Genomic DNA, 20245 nt, shown 5'->3' on the forward strand with positions numbered 1-20245 from the left:
CCGATACAAAACCATACCATTTATTCTCCCTGGGGAAATTCCATTTGCAAAGCTCTCACTCTCTCAAACATTTACAAACACTGAGCTAACACAACCTCATTCTCTCTCTGTCTCTCTCCACTTATCCTTCCCTCGCTCTCTTTCTCTCTCAAGGTTTTAGATCCCATGTCAGTGATTTTGAGGGATTGGGGCCCTGCAGGAAAAGTGTGTTAGTATCAATTGCTCCCAGGGAGAACAACATCTGGGAAGAGCTCCTACGCCTCCAAACATAAAGTGTGAGTTCAGCAACTGGATCCAGAAATGCAATATAGCTTTTCAGGCATGCCGCAGAAGATTACAAGAGGCCAGTCAGTTATCTTGACTCTCAGGAGACGTTGGATCAGATGATGAAGCATGACTAATCATGTGTGGATACCAGAGAAGGGAGGGATACTGCATGAGCACAGCGCTGAGATCAGGGGCTACTGTCAGGATGCTCTCAACAGCGCGGGTTTCATGTACCTTCTGACTGGATGTTATATCAGTGCAGTTCTCTCGTCTTTCTGTCATGTCTTCAATTCTCCAAAATAAGTAAACATGGTAAATCTGCGGTCCCGGAAATTGGAAATTGGGAGACACTGGAGCATCCTGCCTAAACAAACAAATTCCACAGTGTTGTCTCATCTGTTTTGGGAGACTCCGCTACTAAACCAACAAACCATCCACAACAGCTTTCTACTCAGCGCTCCCTCACTGTCTTGCATCTTTGCATTATAACAGATGTGGGAGGCACTTCAAAGTTCGCAGAATACAGGACGCAACAGCAATCAGCCATTCGTATTAATAGCGTGCTGCAAACATGTGCTCTCTCTCAGCCAACGACAGGATCCCAATCATGTCTGCAGGCTTGAGGAGACCTCCAGCACCTGATGTTCAGCTGCAAAGATCCCACACAGGCACTCAGTGGGACAATAATCAGATAATGGCAAACACACATAAATAGTTATTATGCATAGACAGGCACAACAAAAACACTCAGAATGATCAAAAGGAAAATGCAGCCAACAGAGCTGGCTCACGCAGCGATTATTTTCTTCTTCCTAATGTTTTTGTTGTGGAGCTGCTTGAGAGGACACGAGATCCATGCCTCTACTCAGACAGCATTTTATAACAGGAGTTCAACTGCAAATTCTTATCTCCGCCAGGCATAAGTATTGAGGAGGATCATATCATTGCTCTGGCTTCTAGCACTACCGTAAGAAACCTCGGAGTAATATTTGATCAAGATTTGTCTTTTAATTCTCATTTTTTAAAAACCCACGGACTGCATTTTTTCACCTGCGTAATATTGCGAAAATTAGGTCTATCCTGACCCGAAAAGATGCAGAAAAATAGGTCCATGCTTTTGTTACCTCAAGGCGGGATTACTGTAACTCTCTATTATCAGGTAGCTCTAGTAAGTCTTTATAAACTCTCCAGCTAATTCAGAATGCAGCGGCACGTGTACTAACGGGAACTAAGAAACGAGATCATATTCGCTCAGAGAATGCAGGGTTACTCGTGGTCCCTAAAGTCTCCAAAAGTAGATCAGGAGCCAGAGCCTTCAGCTATCAGGCTCCTCTCCTGTGGAATCATCTTCCTGTTACGGTCCGGGAGGCAGACACCGTCTCCACATTTAAGACTAGACTTAAGACTTTCCTCTTTGATAAAGCTTATAGTTAGGGCTGGCTCAGGCTTGCCTTGTACCAGCCCCTAGTTAGGCTGACTTAGGCCTAGTCTGCCGGAGGACCCCCTATAATACACCAGGCACCTTCTCTCCTTCCTCTCTCTCTCTCTCTCTCTCTCTCTCTCTCTCCCTCTCACTAACTCGGCTTCTTCTCCGGAGCCTTTGTGCTCCACTGTCTCTCAGATTAACTCATATCGCAGCGGTGCCTGGAAAGTGTGACGTGTGTGGTTGTGCTGCTGCCGTGGTCCTGCCAGATGCCTCCTGCTGCTGCTGTTATCATTAGTCATACTTCTACTGTTATTATACACATATGATTATTGTCACATATGTATACTGCCAGATATTAATACATACTTTCAACAGATTGTACCACAATAGCAAGAATCATAATTATATTATTACTTTCATTAATGTTGTTGTAAGCTACTGTCATTACCATCTGTCCTGCATCTCTCTCTCTCTCTGTCTGTCTCATTGTGTCATTTGGATTACTGTTATTATTATGCTGATCTGTTCTGTACATCATCTATTGCACGTCTGTCCGTCCTGGAAGAGGGATCCCTCCTCAGTTGCTCTTCTTGAGGTTTCTACCGTTTTTTTCCCCTTTAAAGGTTTTTTTGGGGAGTTTTTCCTTATCCACTGCGAGGGTCATAAGGACAGAGGGATGTCGTATGCTGTAAAGCCCTGTGAGGCAAATTGTGATTTGTGATACTGGGCTTTTTAAATAAAATTGAAATTGAAATTGAAATATGTTTGGTTGTGTGTGTGCGTGCCTGGGATTATTTATGAGTGTGTGTATCTATCTGGCCTCAGCTCATCGCTCAAAATATTGGACCATTCAGCCAAATGTTTTGTGTGTACATTTATGACTATATACTCAAGGACCTCTTGTGGTTGTGGTGATTCATAATCATCAAAAAAACAGTTTTATTGACTGATTTAAACCATCATTGACTGCTGACTCATCACTCCTCTTGTCCGGTAGGGGTTGCAAGTTTTCTGATTTTGTCAGGGCTAAAAATAACCGTCTGTTGCAGGCCACATTTTGGCCACACTGGCATGTAAAACTGTGAAATCTCACTTCAAACGCTATAAAGTTTCTCTCAGTCACTTACACACTACAACTTGATGAGCACGGTCTCACTCAGAAGTCGTCGAAATCCAACTTGCGGCGTCACAAAAAAAAGCCGTCCTTTAACGTTGGCATTATACATGGCTGGTTGCCGTTATAGTTTAACAGTCCCCGGCGGTGTCAAAGGGAAACGCTGTGAGGGTCCTAAGGACAGAGGGATGTCGTATGCTGTAAAGCCCTGTGAGGCAAATTGTGATTTGTGATATTGGGCTTTATAGATAAAATTGATTGATTGATTGATTGATTGATTGATTGATTGATTGATTGATTGAAACGTGGCAGTACAAGGATGAAAGTCCAAGTGGGGTGGGCGGAAAGGGTGGTGGATAGGTCCAGCAATCACCGACTTTCACCTGAGAGAGGTGTTTTCATGTCCTGTAAGATTCTAAAGCCAAACCCTGTTCTTTTTTCCTAAACCTAACCACTTCCTTTTGTTGCCTAAACCGAACCGTGTTTTTGTTGCCTTCCAGCAGTAGCTGGGGTGGCAGTAGCTCGGCCCATAGGGACTTTCTTGGGAACCAGAGGGTTGTTGGTTCAAGTCCCTGTATGGACCAAGTATGGAACTTAGACCACCGACTTTCACCCGAGAGAGTGGTGTTCGCGTCCCGTAAGATTCTAAAGCCAAACCCTGTTCTTTTTTCCTAAACCTAACCACTTCCTTTGTTGCCTAAACCTAACCGCATTTTTGTTGCCTTACAGCAGTTGCTGGGGTGGCAGTAGCTCGGTCCATAGGGACGTGGTTGGGAACCAGAGGGTCATCAGTTCAAGTCCCCGTATGGACCAAGTATGGAGCGTGGACTGGTAGCTGGAAAGGTGCCATCTTGCCTCCTGGGCACTGCAAAGGTGCCCTTGAGCAAGACAATAACCCCCAACTGCTCAGGATGCCTGTCCATGGGCAGTCCCCTCACTCTTGACATCTCTCCTTGTAATGCATGTATAGGTCCTGTTTGTGCATATCTGTGTATTTCGGGCCTGTGTGTGTATATGACTCGGGGATTAATCTTCTTTTTTCTTCTGAACATTCCAAACCAGGACACCATCTACCAAAAGACAGACCTATTTACCCCAACTATAAACAATATTCCCCTGTTTCCGTAAATGTTTCAATTTTCGAAACGCTCTCTGCAAAACTATGCACAAAAGTGGACGAATTAATAGCACAATTAGCAAACACATGCTGTCAATATAATCAACTCAAACCATCACAATCTTAACTCAAATACAACACCTTTCTCCAGGTGCACTAAACCTCAAAAATATTAACACACCATTCACAGTTGCACGGGTCAATAAGCAGGCATGTCCACATGCTTTGGATAAATGGATCCTTACAGTGCTGGATTTGCATCACAACAGAGAAGAAGAAAAAGACAACAACAACAAAGACAAGTATTCTCAGGTTACAGCCACTTTGTGCCATCCAAGTTTATCATGTGTTCGTACATGGGAGGACAGTGAGAGAAGCTGGACAGCCAGTACAACCCAGTCTAAGATGATACACGGTTGGATTTGTTGTCTGTGCTTTCAGAGGAGAAAACAACATTTGCCTTGTTGTTACAATGATACATGTAATGTTGTAGTGCATATAGACTGAATCTCCGACCTCAGTGTGGTTTTACCACAGTAATAGATAACCATAATCTGTGGGAGGTGGACGGAGTTTAGTCATGTTGATTGCAGTATTATAGCAAATCTCAGTCGCATACTTACAGGTATTTATCACCAGTAATGTGTTATATTTCAGGGCAACATACACAATAGGTATAAATCTATGTGCAGACATGTCTGTCTTCGCCTGCACACAAATTATACTTCCAGCCCCATGTTGACCCTCTTCAGAAGCTCCAGCTGGAGAGACATCCCCCCTCTATGTCATGCACAACTAAAACACCGCACCTACTGACCTACTGATTAGCTGGCTCTCTCAGATGAGGTGAGAACAGAGACTGTCAGCAGAGGTCCCTCTGGGTTAAAAGGGGATTTTACTACTCCTAACAGAGATGGATGGAAGACGTTTCCAACACTACATCTTTCACAGGAAACTAATAAATGGGGAAAACGAAGAGAAGCTGAATGATGCATTCTGAGAAAAGAATATTGTGCAATTTGTAATTAAAGTGCAGGGCCCTTAACATATTATTGGTTGATTTGTCAAGCACAAACTGGCGAAGGACTCACGAAGCAGACTCACAGACTCAGATGAAGGTTCAGGGTCTTGAATCAGGCTCAGGTAGTCAGTCACACAGGCAAAAGTATCCAATTCAACAAGCAAAAACGGTCAAAAACACTCTCACAAGGAACACTAGGGAAACGCTAGAACTCTTACTCAAGGGTGAAGACTGTCTGGCAACAAACAAGGGGAAGGCAAGGACTTAAATAAACTAAGATAATGAGAGACAATGAGACAGGTGAAACACATGAGGGCGGGGCGAGTAATCACAAAGGAGGGAAACTTGACAGGACGTGGGATATGAAACGAGACGAGACAATGGCTACCAAAATAAAACAGGAAATACAGGGATGACAAATAAACATGGATTTAGGTTTCTTGACAGGTCGTGACAGTGTTCGTTTTATTCTTTTTTTACTGTTTTATTGTACTTGCTTTGGTCAGAGACATAACCTTTTTGGGTTGTACATCCATACATCCTATTCTTGAGAGAAGAAGAAGGCCTCAAGGAAATTCCTTCAGATTTGACAGAAACGTGCAGTTGGACTCAACAATGAACTAATTAGAATTTGGTGGTCGCAGGTCGCTGTGACAAAAAAAAAAGCATATTTTTGGCCATAACTAAAGAATTCATACACTGATTATGTCAAATTTCATACAAATGAAGCGCTAGCAAAAGTTCAGTCAATGAATATTGTGGAGGGCGTGGCTCATCACATAAAGGGTTTCACCAATCACCACGCAACTTTGTAGGCATATGACCACACATAATCTGAGGGGACCCCTCCATTACTGACCCGATCAAACAAAATGGGGGCGCTAGAGAGCTAATTTCTTATGTTGGTTTTTTTTCTAATTTTTGGTATGACTAAGTCATGGTATGGTATGCTGTACTCAATGGGTATGGACTAGTTCTTAAGTAATAAAGGACAGTGTGTGTTGTAAAGCAAGGTGTTAATGTGTCATTTTTAATTCCCAGTTTGTGGAGGAAGGAACTGAATAATAATATAATCCAGTTAGGTAAGAGTCTTAGGTTAGCCGTGTACATGGGAGGCATGCATGAGGAATTACTCTTGTAATTTCCTCCTCACCATGATAACCAGCTTCTTGCTCCATGTTTGAAGGCAGCTACTCTGAATAACTATACCTTGGCTTTTTCAACAAAGAGGATCATCCATCATCCAGAAAATCCTCTGAGGTCCAGAAAACGGGCCAATCATCAGCTGCCAAAATAAATATTTTATTGTTTTGGATGACAGTGATGAGTGTGGTCTCCTTTTATTACCTTCCTGCCTCTGCAGGACCATAGCTAAATTGTTACAAATGATTTCAGTGATTCACAAAATGGTTTTGGACATTTAGAAAAAGTCAGTCGTGATTAGGAAATCTGATAGAAGCTTACACGTCATTGGGCCAGTGCACATACTCTGATATTTTGTTTCTCAAATTTACAGACTGGAGTGCACACAGGTTTGAGATAGATAGATATCTAGATAGATAGATAGATAGATAGATAGATAGATAGATAGATGTGAAGACATCTTTGACAAACTCCTTCATCCCTTTATGTGGACGAACATAATCATCGCCGTCATATAACTAATGCAGAGGAGCGAGCTCTGAATCCTAGTGAGTCATTAAGCTAACACACAAGACTGAACCCAAATGACTCAACATCCCTTAATAATATTAGGGCGGGGAAACTGACAGTGTGTGTGTGAGAAAGAAAGAGAGACATTTGTTTTCTCGTGTAAAATGTAATTATTCAGCGAGATGTAATTCAGCCTTGGCAATAATGTCGACTTAACATTCATGCCAGTAAAGCATATTTGAATTTGAATTAAAGACAGAGAGAGAGGGAGGAGAGGAAACTGCATGTATATCACATCTGTATATCAGTTTTCTGTTTGAGACACTTCCTGAAATAATTTACCACAGTTGTCTTCTAAAGCTGGTTTATTGCTTCAAATGAAAACAAGCTGAACAGTAGGAGCGGCATGTGGCTTCAAATTTACGGTCACTGAGGGACTGTCTGCTTAAATAGAAATAATGGAAGGATATGCTTTATGTATGAAAAAGGAGACAGGGCTAATATATTTTGGAAAGCGAAGCACCATTGCATGAACAGTAAACACTGTACAGCGTGTGTTGGAATTGCTGAAATTCTTGCATTACTGAGACAGCTAATTTTAGTGTGATTTCAACGTCAGCTGCCATTATCCAAGGGGACAGGCCTTGTAAAGGCTTTTTCCACTGACAGCTTATTGATATGGAGGCACCAAGTGGCAATAAAGTGCCAATCAGGAGAGACTTGTTTGTTAAAGTCTTTGGCGATTAGACCCTATTGAGATGGTATGATGTAAGGGATTTAAGGAGGGTGATGAATCCATAGTCAAATATGGAACCCCCTCAAGGTCTAGAAGCTGGTGGTGGTAGAGGTGATGAAGATGAGATGAGAGGAAGATGGAGAAGTGCTGATGATCTGGATGAGTAGAGGAATGAGCCTTTGTTGAGCTTGTCCTGGACTCTGGATACGATGAGATGGAGGAGAACAGGGTGGAGGAGGGCGCGGTAAGTCTGCCTAAAATGACGGCTGACAGCAGCATCCTGAGTGGCTGACAGCAATCATGGCGAAGTTTGATTGGATAACTGGAAGAGTGAACATCCATAGTCAGCTGATTAGAGGAATCAGTGGGAGTGGGATGGAGAGAATTGTGAATGGATGAGGACAAAGAATGTCATCCTGATTGAACTTAGGCTAAGCTTCATTTCCTCGAATGGCCACATGAGGCTGGCTCCAATAATGAATGTTTACAGCCTAGTGCCAATACAGTTTTGGTCTCTACAGCTAATTTCTTTCTTCATGACCCATTTACCTTCGATCAAGACTTAAAGTAATGCATAATTAAGGGTGTAACTGCTTCGCTTGACAGGCTACCTGCAAAGTGTCATCACAGTACATGAGTGTATACAAAGCCCTAAATGGGCTGGAACCAAGTTACACTGCTAACTCCCTTGTTAACTATTTGCCTCCAAGAACACTGCAATCATCTGCTGCTAGTTTATTGGAGGTTCCCAGCAACAGCTGGAGGAAGATCGGGGATGCAGCCTCGAGCAATTACGTCCCAAAGCTATAGAACGCACTACCTATAGATATCAGAGAAGCTAGCTTGCTAAATACTTTTAAAAGAAAGCTAAAACACATCTGTTCACATTAGCCTTTAACTAGCTTGGACTTCCTGATACAGGTGTGAAACTCTTTCTTTTTACACTTCACGCTGCAACTCTTTTAAAATCTTACTTGATTTTATGATTTATAGTTTTACAACTCAGTACAAATCAGTTCTGTTTTATGTCCATTATGTCTATTTTCATGTGAAGCGCTCAGTGCTTGTACTGCCAGTATTGTAAAGCACTTAGTGCTGCATTTCTTGTGTAAAAGGTGCTCTATAATTAAAGTTTATTATTATTATTATTATTATTATGAGTCAGATCCACCCTCTTGCCCAAGTATGGTCACATTTGGCTCCAAAAATTCAAGCCAAAATGGCCAAAATGCCAAACTCCAGGCTTCAAAACAGGAGTCCACAAACCAGTCTGTAACATCACAATGGCTACGTCCATTATCTTGGTTTTTTTGAGCTAGAAGTGATGATATCTGGGCGAGAGGTTGGAGCTGTGGATCTGACTGAGAACCCCAGAACACGAGCCCTCACAAGGCAGCCATAAATGAGACCATAATTTACAAAATTGATATCATTATGTATTGAGGAAGACTTTAAACTAGCAATTGAGACCACACACTCGTTAGGAAAATGTTTACCGCAGTGACAAATCGGGAGGGAAGTAGGGTCATTTTCTCACGGACTTAAATGTAATCAGACTTCACTTTTCAGACCCGGAGATAATCCTTTGGTCTCACTTCTCGGGGTGGTTTAAACAATCAGCTTTCAATCCGTCTTGGATTCTTCTTTGATGCATTTACACTTAGCTTTCCTGATATCTGATAGCTACCAGATCTACCCATGATACAAAATGATACCCATGATACTAAATGGGGTCTCAAATTTGTAACATTTGTAAAGTTCATGCTCTGCAAACTTCCTTTTATATCCCTGTCTGTGCAGCTGTCAACAGATTGTGCTGGCTGACCTAAGGAAAACATTCACTTGTGTTTTTCCTCAGATGACACTAATGCATGAACATCACAGTCAAATTTGTGTTTGCAATTTTCTCTCCCATTGATCAAAATGCAGATGTCACTGAAGTCACTGTTTCTAACACAAACCATATGAGCAGAGTTTGTGGCTGAAGTCCCTGTTCCTCATGTCCCAATAATAAGCTTGTAATAGCTGGAAGAGCGCAGGTGTATTCAATAAAATTAACAGCTGCAATGCATTTAAGTTTACCAATGGCATGGTCTTCCTGGCACTGTCTAATGCGCCAATGCAACAGAATGGAACAAATGCAGACAGTACAAGCACCCCAGAAGCTCAGCAGTGCAGGATTGTTTTCAACAGCAAAGCATATTTTAGCCACTTCAAAAAAGGCTTAACTAAAAAAAAAATCAATATCAGTCTAGGTGGAGGCTTAATTTACAATATTTCATCAACGCTTCACCCGGTTGTCGGACAGCTCTTTCTTCTGGCACTACATTTTCTCAACCGTGTAACATCTGTATTCCGGCACAAAAACGCCCAATTGTGCTGTGCACTGTATAACGCTACTGGTCAGCTGATTGGGTCAGACTTTCCAGCCCATTCTTGTTCAAAAGCCATCGAATACTTTCAGCGTCAGACACCTGATGCTAAAAGCCACCTGTTGCAGCAGCATGATATGCAATTGGGCAGCGTCAGTTCAAAACGTGGCCGGATGGCACTTGTTGAGGTGGTATGACGTTATCAGGTTGTAACGCTGCCTGTAATCAATGTCATAGAAGGAGCTGGAAAGTCCCTGTAGGGCGTGCAGGAGTGGTGGTGGATGGGTCCAACAAACCTTAGACTCTCACCCGGGAGCCCAGTGTTCATTCTTGTATGACAGTAGAGCCAAACCATGATGTTTATTTCTAAACCTAACCATGTGCTTTTGTTGACATTCTAGCATTGGTTGTGGCATCCAGGAACATCAATAGAAGATGCAGGAAGATACCTAGCGGGTAATATTTAGACATGAAAGGTAACTGACAAAGCAGTGATATGTGAGGACTTGGGATGAGAACGTGTTGGACTTTCAGCGGTTTATAGAAGAGACAACATATGCAAGAAAATAAAAAAACAGCGTGACAGCAACAAGAAAATGCCGTTCCACATGGAGACACAGGGATACCTTAATGGAGCGGAGTACAGAGAAGAAGAACTATTGCAGAGGGAGACTTAATGGGCCAAAAAAGAGAAAGAAAAAGCAGAGAGGGGAAACTTCTGTAGAAACTGGAGGCCCAGAAAGAGCAGAAGCTAACTGTGAACTGTAAACTCATGCTGACGGACTCGGAGAGCTGCTGCTGCCTGGGCTGGGCTACAGCACAACTTCAGGATGCCTGTGGATATTCTCATTCATCCAGTTCGATTCAATTACCTTGAGATAACTTCAGGATCTGAATCAAAAGACTTCACTGGCTGTTTGGTAAGTAATTTGACCTGATGGTTGGGTACAGCAGGGCTCCTCAGCAAGTGTCTTTCTCACTTATCTGGCGTTGGTTTTACATGATCCTCTTGAGAGAAATGTTCGCTGCCAATGCGGAGTTGTCTCAGTCTTGCGGTCTTGCAGTGTTGATGTCTATATTCAGTGTAACTAGCCACAGCTGGTTTCATTTCTTTGTTTGATCCATCTTTAGAATCTTTGGAAAAGTTTCATGTCAGTCGGATTGCGCAACAGCACTTTCTGACCTGAAGAGCTCATACAGTGCATGGAACAGTTGGGCGTTCTTGCGTAGGAATATGGAAGTTATACTTTTGAGCAAATGTAGCGCCAGAGGAAAGGGCTGTCTGACAGCATGGTGAAGTGATGCAAATATTGTAAATGTAGCATCCACTTCAATTGATACTGATTTTTATTTAGGTGGGCCTTCTTTTAAGTGGCTAAAATACATTTTGGTATTAACCCTAATCCAGAGCAATGGATTGCTGAGCTTCTGGGGTGCTAGTCTTGTCCGTTTCTGCCAACAAAGAGCATGTCGACCCCCATCTACTGTATGTAATACAATGACTATAGATAAGTATCTCATTCAGCTCTACTTCAAAAAACCCAAACTATCCCTGTGGTGTTATCTCTCTACACCTGTGCTCTTTCTGCTCTGACAAGTCAAAATATTTAGTGCAGTATGTTCGTTATGTTTCTTCACTCATTCATCAATGTTCTTCCTTTCATTTGTGACCTAGAGAAGTCAACATAGGAGATGAATTCTGTCACTAATATTACCTCCTGTCGTACAGAGGCCCCCAAACAAGGAAGACTGTCTGACTTCAGTTTAGTCTGGCTTGCAGTTGCTTCTGTAAGATCATGCATGGCTGCAACAGAAAGTAGAAAAACTGTGCCTTTTCTTCTTGTCTGTCATACTAATTGACTAAGCCACGCTGAGCCCCCACCACTTCTGTCAACGGACCATAAATTGTCAAATCAACCAAAAGAGATGTCTCCAACAACTTGTGGGCCAAAGGTCTCCATAGTCGTTGCACACTGCACAAATCTCAATTACACTGACAGCTAAAGTCTAGCTCCTGAGGAGTGAGCTAGTCCACTGTGATGCAGAGGAAATAAGAGTTCAAAGGTATACTATGCAGCACTTCCCTAAAAACCACAGTATAGACTCTTCCAAAATATTTCCTCTCAATCATCACACATTATCCACTAGAAGTGTGTGGCTGTGTGTCTGCAGAAACCCTGGCTTCTGCCTTTATTTTCTCAGTCTCTTCTTACTTTGCTATAATTAGGATATTCCTGGGCACAGCGGAAGGTGAGACCGGGACTTTATAAAAAGGTAGCGACCAGGTGCCAGACCATCCAAGATGACACAGCACCAGAAAAACGAAAATATAGCGGAATGAAATGCCAAGCAAAAAAAGCTGGGCTTGACTCTCACTTTCACTTTCGCTGGTGATACTGTTTACAAACAGTAACCAACAAATCCTGTATAGTATACTTGAAAAAAATTGCATTGCATTTGCACGTTTCCATCCTCGATTAAGTGAGAATCACTGAAAGAGCCACTCAAAACAAGAGAATTTGCAAGACCGAGCGGCCCTATCAACAGCACTGAGCATGTGTTTTTCTGGTTGCAGTGAGTGAGGAGTACGAGGTCGGCAGCCAGATGGGGATTTCACAAGCTGTGTTGACCACAGCCCAGTCACCATCAACACTCAACTATAAAAACACAACAAAGTGTCTGGACGTTGTGTTAAAGAACACTACCTCTCCCTCTCACTCCACCTTCTTTGACTCCAACTGCAAACGTGTGTCTTACATTGGGGAAAAAAGATTACTTCACAGTGGTGGATTCTCTCCAACCAAGATGGGAGGAGTAGAGTGTGGTTTTGATTATTAAAAAAAAACACCTCCACAAGACCTTTAATTGTATTCTTGCATGTAATGATTTTTATTTATTAATGATATGTATATTAATACTTATCTCAATAGCCTACACCTTTTCCAGAGATGTTGCATGTAGGCTAAACATCTTTGTTAAAGCAACTACATTAATATTTGTAATGCCTAATGGATAAAATTACTACTGCGAAAGGGATCAGTAGTAATGACAAACCCACGTGAAATAATAACTTCTGCACTTCCCGTCTTGCCTGATATCAGACAGAACTGTCAACTCGTTACACTCCGTTTCCACCTTCAGTCTGACATTGCCCAACTTCTAAGTAATCATAAGTGCTATATGCCTCTTGGATGAGAGGTGAAACGTCTTCAAGAAACACAAGCAAGTCCAGTTGCCTACGAAATAGCACTTATGGTTACTATGACCTGGATGACTTAGAATCTTCACTGACATCTACTTTAAGTGATTTCCATGAGGGAGGGGGATTTGATTTTCCCTAACCAGTTAGACTAACAAATCCACCTGAATCTAACAAGCCCATGTTGCTATGTAGCCATGCCACCACACTGGTTTTGTCTGAGTTTTAAAAGTGGAGCAGAGCAAAGTAAAGACACACTATGATTCCAAGCGATATTGAGAGGACATGCCGATTTAGAACAGCCTCGATAGCATCTTCTTTCTTGTCTACAGTGGTTGCCATTGTTGGTATAAAAGCGGATTCATATTTGTGTGTCAACTCAAAGCAGAGCCTACACTGTAGCCTACACACGTGGCCTACACCATTGTGAGCATTTATACTTGTGCGGTGGTGTGTCTGTGTCACTCTGCAGTTACACCTCCAAAACACGAGTGGGCAGCAGAGGTTTCTGTGAAGTGCTGTAAAGTTAAGCTGATTCAAAACACACCCAAAACACAGATTAAATATGGCTTAATAGAGACAATTTCAAACACAAGTACACAAATTGGCTTCACTATAACTCACAGCATTTACAGGCAAACACTTATCTGGATACATTTTCCCCACAAATACAACATGCTAATGTTTTTAGCACAAGCCTATGGCATTTTACCTTGTATAAATTAGCCTAGCGGCTAGCAGACTTTTCCTCTTCTCATATAAAACCAGGGACAACAGCAACATTTAACAAAGGTAACGCAACAAAATTTGGCTCCATTACACCTCACAAGGTTCACTTACAAAACAACTGTCTTATATCAAACACGTTTTCCAAACAAATATAACATGTGAATGTTATTAGTACAAGCCCAATGCATTTTACATTGTACAAATTAGCCTGGCGACCAGCGAAGATTTCCTCTATTCCTATAAAGCCAGGTTAAATAACACACAAGACTTTAAAGTTATTCTGTGGAGGCTTTATTGCCTTCTATAATTGTTTTCTTATCTGTGAAATTAAAGTAAATAAAAGCTTTGTTTCCACTGAGGGAAATGGTTTCAGCTTACAAAAATAGACAGGAGGTCTGTCTTGCCGCTATGTGTAGTTATTCTCCTGGGGAGGTGCATGTCAGGCTACGCCGTAGGTATGGCATCGATTCATCGCAGAAGTATAAATCCCACTTTACTCCTCACTGGTTCTGGCACACCGCTTGGCAACAGCTTCAAACAAGCTTCACAACAGTATCAGTCCTGCCTGTGGCCCTGACTGGGTTAAATTAACCCTAACCCTAAGCCACTCACTGGATTGATGGATTGTCAACCGAAAAAAACATTGTTTCATATCACAAGGCCAGACGAAGCAGTCAACTCGGTGGAGTGGGCTAAGTCAAAGGTCTGGACCCAGAAAAGTTCTGTTCAGCTCAATGGAGTTTTTTAGCCACATAATGCTCATTTTGTGGTTTTCTGGCTTGCAACTTAACTATCTTGGTTCACTCTCAATGCTCTTTAAGCATTGTTTTCAGCTGCAGCAGGTAGAGGTCTTTGACAAAAAAGCTCTAAAAGCTACTGAACATTAACCATTTAGCACCAAACAGCGGTCAAGAGCCAGATTTTTTACCCAGCAGAACTAAAGCGAGATACAATATTGGATTTGCACATGCCAAGTGGCCAGAAACATGACTCCAAATGAATCCTAATGTTGCTCTGTATATTCTGGATGTGTACATGAGCAGCTGTTTGCCAACATGTTATCTGTGAGCTAACATGTTAGCAAACAGTGCTCACAGCTGGTTTCCATTGGCAAAAAGTGTGTAATTGGAGGTTCAATTATATTGTTGTCCCACATAGAAGATTGCATGACTTATAACATGCTCATAACATGAGAAAAGAATGTCCAAGATTCACAAGTAAGTAGGCTATTTGCCTGATTCTTTCAGCAGCTGTGATACTGTTGAGTGCCAACATTAAATGCTTTAGTCATCAAGTAAGCCAGTCATAACTGTTATATGTAATAGCTGAATGATATATTTGAATGGTAAGAAATGTGTTTTAATACCACGTCACAGTATAAAACTGCCATTAAAAACTCAGCATCATCATCAGTCATTGTGATATCACAGTCATTAACATTTAAGTAAGGTTAAAAAAATATATACATACAGATGTAATTAATCTATATAGCACCCTGCTGACATGTTTATTGTTGCACAAAATCCTTTATGATTGCATTGCTGAAAAGATAGGTCTGTTTCTAACCTCTACTAATCCAGAGAGAGCTGCTGCTCCTGGCAGTTTCTCCTCTTTCTAGCATTACTCTTACTCGGCTGTCACGTGTGCTCACATTGCTTCCTGTCTGCAGCACTAGATGAGGAACACATTTCTTGTTGGCTCAGCTGTACCAAGTCCTTTCTTGATTGCAATTTTGCAATCAGGAAACATGAACTCATTTTTCATTTTGACAACATCAGACAACGACGCTTTAATGTTGACTGAATATAAAAATATTTTGTATGAATTGCGTGTTTGCAGGGTGAAATCATCCGAGTGAAGCCAATTTCTTGTGAAGTACTCTTGTTGGCAGGTGCATGTAAAATATGTTCAGAACCGTTAGACTTGGCATATTGTGTAAGTCGGCTGTCGACTTTGTTGTTCGAGATAATAGCTGACCAAGACAACCCTTGTTACAATTCCTGGTCCAGTCCTATACATCGCTGTGGGAGATGTCAGTTAAGCAGAGTCTGAACATATTTATATCATAAAAATACAACTGATGAGCCAACATGATTGAAAACACTTGTATAGAAGGAAGGTTTTGGCCCAGACGGACACATGAAGCTTGTGTCCAGGTTGGAGGGGTCATCACAATCTTTCCTGCACGCCTCAGGGTCCTTCAGGCGTATTGGGGGGGGTTGTTGTACCAGGGGTTTCACCAATAGTCAACCAGTATAACCACTTGTCGACGCTGTTGACAGCTAGGAGTTGAGAGCAACTAGTCATTGCCAAAATGTTGATTTATTGTTGTACCTCCACAGAGCTAGGTTGTCATTTTGGTGAGTCTAGTTTCATGTTCTTATCACAGCAACTAAAAAAGGATGCAAATGTTGTGTTAGGAATTGAGAAATGTAAAATGTTGCTGTTCGAACTCGGTCTCACTCCAAAGTCGTTGAAATCCGGCGCTTAGGCAGTGACTTGCGGCATTAGACACTGACGAAAAAAGCCGTCCTTTAACATGTGGGGCTGGTCGCTGTTATAGTTTAATGCTGCTCTGCGGCATCGGGGGAAATGTGGCGGGACAAGAACAAAGTCCAAATGGGGCGTGTGGGAGGGGTGATGGATGGGTCCAACAAACACCGACTTTCACCTGGGAGAGCGGCATTCACTTTATTAGATTATAAAGCCAAACCTTGTTCTTTTTTCCTAAACCCAACCATGTGCATTAGTTGTTGGAGGAAAAAAACATCAATTCGCGTTGTTGTGCTGACATTGTGCATTTATTTTGAAAGAGACTGTAGGTTAACATTAAATTTCCTGTGAAAACAGAAGTGTATTTTGAAAGAAGACAATACATGTAACAGGCAGAACTTGACACAGCATCCCAGAACGTCAACAACCAACGCATCCAGGGTACCTTTCACGTCGTATCTGGACATGGAAAGTCCATGATCAAACATTGATATGTAACAAGGTTGGAGTGAGAATGTGTTGATTGTTCATGTTGCAGTGTTTCATATGGACGAATCCAGCAACTGCTTTGTGTGTTCAGCGTCGTCTTCACTGCTGTTTGCTGCTGACAGTGACTGTGTTAACTGGTGACTTTAGGCTGAATGCATCCATGCTAGCTAGTAGTAGCTAACATAAATGGTGGCGTGGATAATAAATACAGATGAATAGGTATTTGAAATTAACTGAAGTAAAATTTAAACTACACGGACATTTATTGCCTGTTTGTATTTTCAACAGCTGCTGCACTATGAGCAACCACGACACATTCGCCTGAGAGTCACCAGTTAACACAGTCATCCATTAACCCAAAACACTGGACGCCATTGAATGTGTTCTGTTTGTGATGAACCCAAAGATGTTTAATCTGTGGTCATTGCCCTAGTTAGAGCAACTCATGGTATATTCATGCTAACGCCACAGTTAGCTTATCAGTGTTTTAGCCCATTAACGTTAGCTAGCTAAGCAGTTTTTAGCTACTTCTGGAGCAGCTGAAAACTGCAAAGGTTCTTCCAAAACTCATAGCCATTGCTGTCAAATACTGTAACATGACATGGAAAAGGTAAATGTGAAAACTGTACACCTCATGTCAGCTTGAATTTACCTTGAGCATGTTGTAGGGAGACATCCCCGCAGTAGTGGCGACTTTACGTCCTGGACTTCCCGGGTTTGTCTGTATGAAATGCCATACATTTTGTTAAATATAGCCTACAGTGCCAGGCTGTCGTTTGTGTTCATGTCTGTCGTCACAGCAAGCTACCAGCGGAAACCTGTGCCCAGGGCAGCCAGTCTCTTGTAATGGCAACTTTTTTTTTGTTCTAATTTTGTTAAAACTGGTAGCATTGAAGTCCTGCATCACGCATGTTCTGTTGTGGCAGTTCAACCAGGAAACAGGGAATGGTTAAAGGTAGGTTACTGTGGTTTGAAGATTGGAAGCTGGAGGCTTGATTGATATGATGGCTGAGTTGGGCTGGGAATGGCGAAGCAGAGGGGATGAAGACAGGGCGGTCTGAATCCAGAGGCTGAGGATGAGAACAGGACTGGACGTGACTGGCTGGTGTAATGAACTTGAGACACAGAACAGAGTGTGAATTTAGGTCCAAAAAGAACAAAAAGAAAGAGTTTCAAAAACAAAACTTGGCCTTGACATCTCTACCGCAGAGGTGATGTTATGATCTGGAAGAGTCTGGACATCTGAGGTGGGGTTTTATACTGTATTGGCTTGACTGAAAATGAGGTTCAGGTGCGCAGGCTCAGCAGCTGCCGGCACTCAGGGGGATTGGCAGGTGGAGGGAACCAGGAGGCCACGCCCAGCAAACACACAGAGACAGACTGAAAACAAACAGAGACACTAGGGCTGAATCCAAATGAGCTGAGGGCTGTCTGAATCCTCATTTCATCCAGTCCACAAGGGGCCTCAAGCGGACTTTCTGCAGACTTCCAGAGAGTCCACTTGGGGTGCAGACTTCAGTAGACTTCATTGATTTAATAACCCACAATTCACTGCAATACGGACGGGATGTTGGAGGTTTTTCAACTGTTGAAAAAAAACTAATGAATGTGTTAAATAGTTATTGATAGTTAGGTGTATTAAAATGCTACTTGAATTGTGTGGGCCAGAAATAACATTCAACCACATCATGATACAGAAATATGTTTCTAGGCTGTAGAGGGAGTGAAAATGCATTTTATTATTGCGGCCATATATCCACAAAAGAAGGTTTCTTTTGTAAATAATACCCAATTTATTGAGTTATAGTCCTGTCCTAATTTACAAACATTTCTGTTTTTGAACACGTGTAGTTATATAGAAATGTATCAATACATTTTTGTTCAGTCACAAAAAAGGCTATACATGGGATTTATATCTTGTTATCTGCAGGAACAGATGAGTCTGCACTATTTATCGACTTGTATAGCAGCGATAGTTGAACGTCAACCACGGCGATGAGTAAAACAGTCTCGAGGGCCGTCTATCAGCCGCTTGCAGTCTCTGCCCTCGTAGACTTTATGTGATGACGTACAACTGAAGTCTGCAAGAGCTCAGTCTGCAGGTCCAGAGGGTGGACATTTGGATTCAGCCTCAGAGGGGGAAACAGAAAACACACTGGAGAGGCAAAGCCGAAACCCTAACATGTTCTTCTTTTGTTTAAGATGATTAAATTACCATTTATTGAGGGGCGAGAACCAGAGGGGTGTTTGTGATATTTGACCAACTTTACAGGACAGTCAAAACAAAAAGTGATCATACTTTGTCCTGACTTTGTTTATTGAATCCAGTCTTTAATATTACAACTTCAGAACATGTGGATGACAATATCCCTATTGAGCACATTTGGACATTTATAAAATAATATATATTTTTTAAGTGAGTAAGTGCACTTGTGCCCTTTTTGGCCCCAAATAGTTCAGTATGTTCAATTTTCATTAATACCTAGAACTTGTCTCCCTGCGTCTTTCTTACATTATGACTTACTGACCTGTCGACTACGATTATGAAAAACTTGGCAGCTAGTAAACATAAGTAGGTGTGAGACCCTTATTTGTTGTACGAGGACACAATCATGCATGAGATCAAAATTCCTTCTGTTGATTTCACACGACTTTATACAAAGACGAACGACATGACCGCTGCTCAAAAGTGAAGCCAAAACATCTCAATCACCCCCTGATTGCTGCAGTACAGGTCATAAACTCTGCCCCCTTCATGTTAGTGGATGACTCATGGGCCAAACTCAACATGCAAAGCACAGATCAAATAAATTTCCCAAAGATGGTTTCTGTCATTATAGATTCTTATCTTGCTGAGGTATTTTCAAGTGTTTGTTTTTCTGATAAAGTTGGTTTAAGTTATTTGAGGCTATAAAACGGGGTGTGACGTCATGATTGACAGCTGTGTGTTATTAGTGAAGTCAGTCTGTGTGCTCGTGACCAATGACGCTGCTCACAGTTGGGTCGGACAGGTGTATGGGGCGGAACCCGATCACTACTGCAGAGGCTCCAAATGACGTCACCAGTGCAACATGGCTGCGCCCATTACCAGGATATTTGTGCTTCAATTTTGTACAGTTGGAGGAAGTGAAAAGGTGTTATCCATCTTTATATGCAGTCTGTGGTCTCACACTATTTCACTGACCTACAGGTGGCGGTACTGAGTGCGTCAAGAAACAGAAATAAGCCCCCAAAGACAGGGAAGAGAAGGACTGTGGGCGAGAAAGGAAGTGCATTGAACCCGACTGTTAGAGGTCAAGAGTAGTGTGTAACACTAAATGTACACATTTGTTCATAACAAAACAAACAAGGGTATCTTTAAGTTATCAAACTCACTTGTTTTTCCTCTGTAGCCGCCTGCCAGCTACACATATCATATCACCCCTTTACAGCTGTATCCAGCTCTGCCTCTTCACGGGTGGCTAAAAAGTCCATATTCAATATGTGTGCTGACTGACTGAACTCATACACAACATGACAACTTCAGTGTACACTCAGCTCGAGTTATAGCAGAGTAAAAGCCAAGCATCTGCTGAAAGTATGAGGAGAGAGCGATAAAGACGCTATGAAAGATGGAATAAAGAGAACAA

Source organism: Epinephelus moara, chromosome 12, assembly GCF_006386435.1.
Source record: "Epinephelus moara isolate mb chromosome 12, YSFRI_EMoa_1.0, whole genome shotgun sequence".
NCBI lineage: Eukaryota > Metazoa > Chordata > Actinopteri > Perciformes > Serranidae > Epinephelus > Epinephelus moara.